The sequence below is a fragment of the Aegilops tauschii genome, chromosome 7 (assembly GCF_002575655.3).
Source record: "Aegilops tauschii subsp. strangulata cultivar AL8/78 chromosome 7, Aet v6.0, whole genome shotgun sequence".
NCBI classification, from domain to species: Eukaryota; Viridiplantae; Streptophyta; class Magnoliopsida; order Poales; family Poaceae; genus Aegilops; species Aegilops tauschii.
The window spans coordinates 76,498,941-76,506,168 of record NC_053041.3 but is presented as its reverse complement, the minus strand read 5'-3'; positions in this window follow the sequence as shown (position 1 = coordinate 76,506,168).

Here is a 7,228-nt window from a genome sequence, read left to right as displayed (position 1 = left end):
TTGTTGAGGGCGAGGGTGATGTCGTCGCTACGGGTGCAGAGGCCCAGGCTTAGGGCATCGGGGAAGACCACGGTGAAGGAGCTGTCCGAGGTCGGGGTCACCTGCCAATCCCAGACGCGACGGCAGAGGTGGTTGAGTTCCGCCTCGATCATCTCCGGCGAAGCGACCCCGGCCCCCACAATGGTCACGACCGCCAGGAGCGACGGAGACGGAGGGGGGACGTCCTCCACCTTGATGTGGAAGAAGTCGGGACCCTCAATGCCGTGGTCGTACATCATGAGCTCCTCCGTCACTGGGCGGTCCGGACATAGAGCCGCGGGGTGGCCCGACTCCTTGCAGAGGTAGCACATCGGCAGGTTGGGTCACTCGACCTGGTAGTGGCCGACAAGTCCACAATTGAAGCACGGAGGTGGATCGCGGGGAGCACCGGAGTTGGGCGCGGTCGAGGACGCGGGTGTCTGAGCTGCGGCAGAGAGGGGTCGGGCGGGACCCCTCTTCTTCTTCTTCTTGGCACCTTGGCGCCCGCGAGCCCCGGAGCCACCATTGCCTGGAGGCAAGCTCGGTGGTTTTTGGGGGGCTGGTATCGGCGAGTGGTGATGGCGTCGTTGGGCAGGGGCCGAGAGGGCGACGGAGAGCGACCGTGGTGACACGCGGGGGAGGGGGAGCGGGAGCGGTCGCGGCGGCTCTCCCGAGAGGAGGAGCGCCGGCCATCCGCCCGCACCGGAGAGAGGCGGGCCATCCGCGCGGGCCGGCGAGCACCGCGAGTCCCGCGGCGGCGAGCGTCGGGAGTCGCGGGGAGGGGAGCGGCGGGAGTCACGGGAGGGGGAGCGGCGAGCCGCGCGAGCAGGAGAGTGGCGGGCGTCGCGGGAGGCCAGCTGGCGGCGGAGGTCGGCCTCGCGGCGCTGGCCCTCAGGCGAGGCACGGCCAGCCTGCCGGGGCTCATCCAGGGGCCGCTTGGGGCGCCCGGCACCATCGCCCCAGTCGCGGGCCATGGAAAGGGGCGGCGGCGTCGCAGGGGGAGTGGGTGGTGCCGGCGGCGACGGGGTTGGGAGGAGGGGAGCGAGGGAGCGGGCGACCGGGACGGGGGCGGGGGTGGATTGCGGCTGGAGGGGAAACCCTCGTGGAAGCCAAATCCGCCCCCGAGCGGGGGGAGCTGGGCCGAGGACGAGACGCCGCGGCCAAGGGGCTGGGCTGGCCCACACACCACAGGCCGCCCAGATGGGCCGGCCACCTGGGGGGGGGGGGGGTGGGAAGCAGGCCCAAAAGTCGCCCCGGGCCCGATACGGGCAGGCCCAGTCCAGAGGCGGAAACCCCGCGCCCGGCTAGGGTTCCTCCGGCCGCCGCCGGCGAGGAGAGCGCGGCGGATGACCGGCTCGGAGTGCATGGCGCGTCGAGACGGCGGAGAGAGGGTGTGCAGCAGAGTCGGGACGAACCGAAAAATGCAATGAAGGGGCGGAAAGGGGAGCGCTGGGAGAGCAATGGGGTGCCGGCGACCCTCGACGGCGGCGTAGCAGCCGGACGAGCCGGGGCGAGCCTACCGGAGGGCCTCCAGGACGCTTGGGCAGGGCCGAGCTCCGCCCGGCCGGCCACACCCCAACCGTAGGAGCGGCGACGGCGACGGCCAGCCCCCGCGCCAAAGGCGTCGCCTTTCCCCGCGGCCACCGGAGGGGAACGCGGCCGCCGGCGGAGGGGCCGAGCCCGCACCCGGGCAGCCGAACTCCCATCCCCGGGAGTAAGGCCGCCAGCGGAGCGGGGCAACGGCGGGCGAGTCGGGGCGGACGGGGGGACGCGGTCGCAGCACTCCACCGGCCGGCCCGCGGCACGGTCATCGTCTTCCGCCAGGTCCGCCCAGACTACCCGACCAGGGGGTCCAGGGGACGGGGGGAAGGAGCAGACAGGGAGGGGGGCGGCGGGGTCGCCGGAGGCCTCGGCCAGGAGGGCGGACGGCGGCGAGGCAGGCGGGCCGGGCGAGTCGCCGCGCGGGGCGTCGCAGTCGCCCGAGTCGCCCATCTCCTTCTTGTCACGCTTCTTCACGCTTCAAGCATCAGATTCCACACTTACCATTTTTCGAACGTGGAAAGGACGAACAAACTGATATCAACAATATTCTTTCCAGCGAACCCACTTTGATTGGATGGTTATGATGATAATGTTATCCCCAACCCCCCATGGTTTGAGGTCTTGGTGCTCGCATTGTTTGGCTCAGTCTCTCGAAGGTGCTCATAAGTGTATGGTGTGCGTGTGTTCATAGAGGTGAGTTTACGCGTGTATGTATGAGCGCCTGCATCTGTACTGTGTTCCAAAAAGACATTCTTTCCAAACTTCGTAATTTAACTTGTTTTAACTCTAAAATCATGAATCCAATTTATGTTTCGTCTTAACGGTGGCTTTTGTCTCGGTTAAAACTCTTACTCTGGAGCAAACCAATATGTGGTTGGATGGTTAGAAGGACAGTGGTATCCCCGGTCCACCAGAGTTTAAACTTCAGATTTGACATTGGTGCTTGCATTATTCCTGGATTTATTTCAGATTTCCAGCGATGTTCGTTCAGTAGGAGAAGACATTCTCATCGACTGCGAGGCGCCAATGGTGACTTCGTAAAATCAAGATGCTATGCTGACGGCGGCATTGGCCTCTTATGTGACGACCGGATTTTCAGGATATAAATTCCCAGAAATACGGCCTGTGAGCTCACCAGCCCCAGGATTACTGTTAGCTGATGAGGCACCAACTTGATACAAGGAAAATCCAAGCAAGTACAAAAATATGTAGTACAAGACCATTCAGGCCTAGGAGTACAACATTTGGTTCCTAATGGTTGAGGGCGGAAGCGATTGGGTACATCTGCGTCTATGGGACTCCACTTCCCACAAGAACAGCTGACCAGGATAACTCCTATCTTCGCGAGGCTGCACACGCCAACGCGTAGGTTCCGTGGTTGTCACCGCGATGCTTAACTCCGAGCAAGGAATCTGGCCAAGACAATAGCCAGGGACAAGCCAGTGAGTACGTTTGAATGTACTCGCAAACATTAAGAACACGGGTATAATAAATTCCAAAAAACATGCTCTGGATTATTATGTGATCACACGTCTGTCACGAAAAGGTACGAAAACCATGATGCACACATGTGGTTAAAAATAATTCAAAGTAAAATACCGCGGTGCCAAACGAGTGTCTGAAAGACTCCTCGAACGAAAAATGCGGAAAAATAATACAGGTGCCAAACGAGTGTTTGAATGACTCCTCGAGCGGAAAATGCAGAAATAATAATGCCGCAGTCGGGCGTCGGGGCGACACCACATAAAGGGCTTATAAAAGATAAAAGAACAACAAGCATGCCGCAGTCGGGCGTCTAAGCGACACCACAGAAGGGGCTTATAAGAAAAATAATCACAGCGAATATCCAGGAGGTAGGACCATCCCAGGGATACTCGATAACATACGTAATATAAATGGTTAGTCCAAAAATATTAAAGATCATAATCCATAGGTACCATAATCATAAACAATATTTAGTACAGTCGTTTCTCCATCCGAAAACCGATAATTTAGTCAAGTCGTATCTCCATCCGAATACCGCTACAGAGTTCTAGTTAAATCGTTCTCCATTCGAATACCGTTACCAGACTCAACTCAGACTGTGGTCTTTACTCAAGGACATGATGATCCAACAGGATATATCCTCTGTAGAGGGAGTACCATTTTTCCACGAGTAACGGGATTACTCAGTCCCTCGGGACTAATTCCGCCTACGGTCTTTTGATTGAAAACACGCCTGACCTGCACACACCAGCTTAACTCACCAGTGTTTGGAATCACCCACGACACCTGCCAAGCAAAACTCTAAGTGGGGAGGCTACAACCTCGACGTAGCATGGGATCACAAAATTTATACCGCGCGCAAACTGGGGAAGCTATCCCCTTCGGCTACAACCGAAACACCCATGCCCCCGGACCGAATGACAGGCTTTAATCCATGGCCATGGGACCCTCATCACGGCCTCTCTGTACGGTGTGTGCTTTGGAAAGGGGTTGACAACCTACTGAACCATACCCTGTCCCCTGCAGGGACAAGTGGTGGCACCAACAAAAAGGAAGCTATTGATCAAGACTTGGTCTAAAACCGACTCAGGTGGTCCAAGAATCCACCAACAATATTACCACTTGTGAAATAAATCACCACTCCTCGAGCCTCACCATGCTATGCCGGGCATACTCGTCTCGACGAGGGATTAGGGACAAGCTCGTGTCTACCCAAGGCCACGACTTTCCCGGCTTCCTACCGGTGTGCAAGAGAAGCTCACGAGGATGATCCAAATCAGTAGTGTATCTATTGCTGACCACAAACAACTCCAAAGTGCACTCATGCACGAGACTATACCGATACATAAACTACCACATACTCCAAGTCACAAGGTGTTGCGATCGCATCAAAACACCTCAACAAAATATTATGCCAGAGTTCAGAAATGCTTGCCTTCAAGAGTATGCAAAGGATGCACTTATTGGAAGCTTTCCTTTTCCTCCAAAAATCCTATTTTGCAAAATACACAAATACAAATATTTCAAACACAGTACCAAAACCTGTCTCAAATATTTTTGAAATAAATCTTAAAATAAACTAGATGAAATTTGAGAGAGGTAGGAAAAAGAATCAACTCATTTGGAGTTTTATTTTAAAAGTTATAGCCAGTCAAAGTTTGGTCAACTCTGTTTTTAAATAAAACCAGAAAAAGGAAAACGCTTCGAGGGAAATACGCTTTCGCAGCAGAGAAACGTACGCGGGGTTTTGCGCCTTCACTTAAACAGAGAGAGGGCGGACGTGCGAGTCGCTGACAGTGGGTCCAGAGGGCCCACTAGTCAGGTTTGACTGGTCTCCCTCTCCCTCCTTTCTCTGTGCCCGAACGGTGGCGAGGCTCCGGCGGTCGCCGGCGACGAACGGTGGCTCCTCGAGGGCATCTGCGGGCAGGGATGGGTTGGCTAGACCGAGGCGATCCTCTGGGTGGTTGTTGGGTCGGCGGAGGTGGAAGGAGTCGCCGGCGGCGAGCTCCGCGGCGGGGAAAAGCTACGGTGGTGAAGTGCTATTAGTGCTCCGGTGATCTCCGATCGAGCTTGGGTAGCTGGGCAGCTCCGCAAGGACCAGAGGGAGCGACTGGTGGTGCTGGTTGGGCGAGAGGGTGGCCGGTTGCGACGAATCGCACCGGAGCCTAGCGGCGGCCGAACTGGCCGGAGTTGAGGAGGACGGTCCTCTCCGGTCAATCTACGGCTAGGGGAGCTCTACGGGGAGTGTCCGATGTCGCGTGAGTGCTCGGAGGGGCTCGGGGTTCCTTTATATAGGCGCTCGAGGTCGGACCGTGGCGGTAGAAGATAGGATCGCCGGCGACAGCCGTTGCTGTAGTTGCAGGGCATCGTGGCGGCGACGAACGCGTCCCGACGAGTGGGAGGATAAGCACGGCCTGTGCTCTGAGGCAGCTGGCGCGCGCTGGTGGTTTGGGCGGCGCCGTCCACGGCGGAATCTGCTGCCGACGCCGGCGTGCCGCCAAGGGCGCGGCCAGCGGCGCAGCAGGGCGCCAGAGATACCGTGGAGCAGGGGGCGGCTAGTGCGCGGTTCAGCGATGCAGAGGGGGCCAGGGTCGGGTCGCGTCGAGTGCGGCAGTGCAGCGTGTCGGCGTAGTGCGCGCGCATGCAAAACGTGCGCTCTGGGCGCGCCCAGAGCACGCACGGCACCTGCTTGACGAAATGCCAGCGCGCTCTAGAGCTCGAGGGTGGAGCTGGCACTGCACAGGATGGAAGTGGGGGTAGCAAGACACTCAGTGGACAAGGTGGATAGGTCAGGGGTCCAAGTCCACAATGCAAAACCAGAGAGCTTGCCAAAAATGACTGTGCACACCAAGTGTTCGACATAATGTCCAGTGCACTTAGGCAACTCTTGGAGTGGCCAAAATCTCCAGATCAGGGTCTCTTTAGATGCAGGAGATGGTGGTAAGGTTAGTTTGGCAAAATCAGAAAGTTGATAGTGCAAGCTTTGCAAAACTCCAGTTTTGGACAGAAAGAAAAAGGGTTTACAGCATGCACTTCAAAATCTCCAATGAGCCCAATCTCCTGGACTTAAGAGTTTGGTAGGGAGGGCTACAAGTAGGAGAAAGCTCAGGGTTACTAGAGCAAGGAAAAATAAGGTTGCAGTACAAATCATCAAATTGGACCAGAATGCAAAAGAGGCTGATCCACTCAAATTTTCCAAAGAACATCCCTGGGTTTTTGCTTGAAGATGAATGGTATGCATCCACTGGCATCTCCAAACACTTGGAAGAATTTTTAGAAGAATATTTAAATGGGTTGTAGTGCAAAAGTGCTTACTGGACCAGATTGTAAAAGTTGGTGTAGAGCTCAAAATCTCCAATGGCCAGAAGGTATTCTTGCACAAAAGTGATGTGGAACCATCACATGACATCCCCAAATCTTGGTGGAATTTTTAGAAGCATTTATCAAATGGTTGCAGTGCAAAAAGGAGCTCCAAATTTATGAAAGATCATTTTAAAAGAATTAAAACTTATGAAAAATAATTATGCAAATAAATCCACTGATAAAGGATTGATTTTATAAAGAGGGCACACAAGTCAAAAATACACTTTGAAGGTTTTTCCCACAAGAGGCATAAATCCAAAACCACAAAAGGTAAAACTTGACAATTGGAAAAGTTTTATTTCCTGGCAATATTTTAATAAATAAAACAAGGCCAAAATTTTGGGGTGTCACATCTTACCTCTCGGGTTGGGTCGGCAACCTTGGTACCGTGTAGGGCATTTGTGAGGGCCGAGCCAAAGCTCTGCGCATCGGTGCCGGCGACGACGACACCTACGGGCGTCACTTGCCTCAAGGGGGCGTTGTTGTGGGTCTCCTCACGTTGCCTGGGCTTCGGGGTGAAAACCCTTGTCCGTCCTTCGGACTCGACGATGGTGGCGTGTCGCTTCATCACCTTCTTGGGGGAGTTGTCGTGGAACCCCGATCCATTTCAGTTGCAGCTTGCCAGCAGCTTCGGGCTTGCCTTGTTCCTGACATGTGGCACCCAATACTATGGCGTGGGGTGGTCTCCTATCTTTTAGATGTGTCCCTGTGGTTATCGTTCTCGGTCCTTGCGATCTCCTGGCAGGAGCGGCGCTCCACGACACGGAGCGAGGGGGAGGACTCTACGGTGAGTCGGCCCCTTCCGGAGACGGCTCGGTGT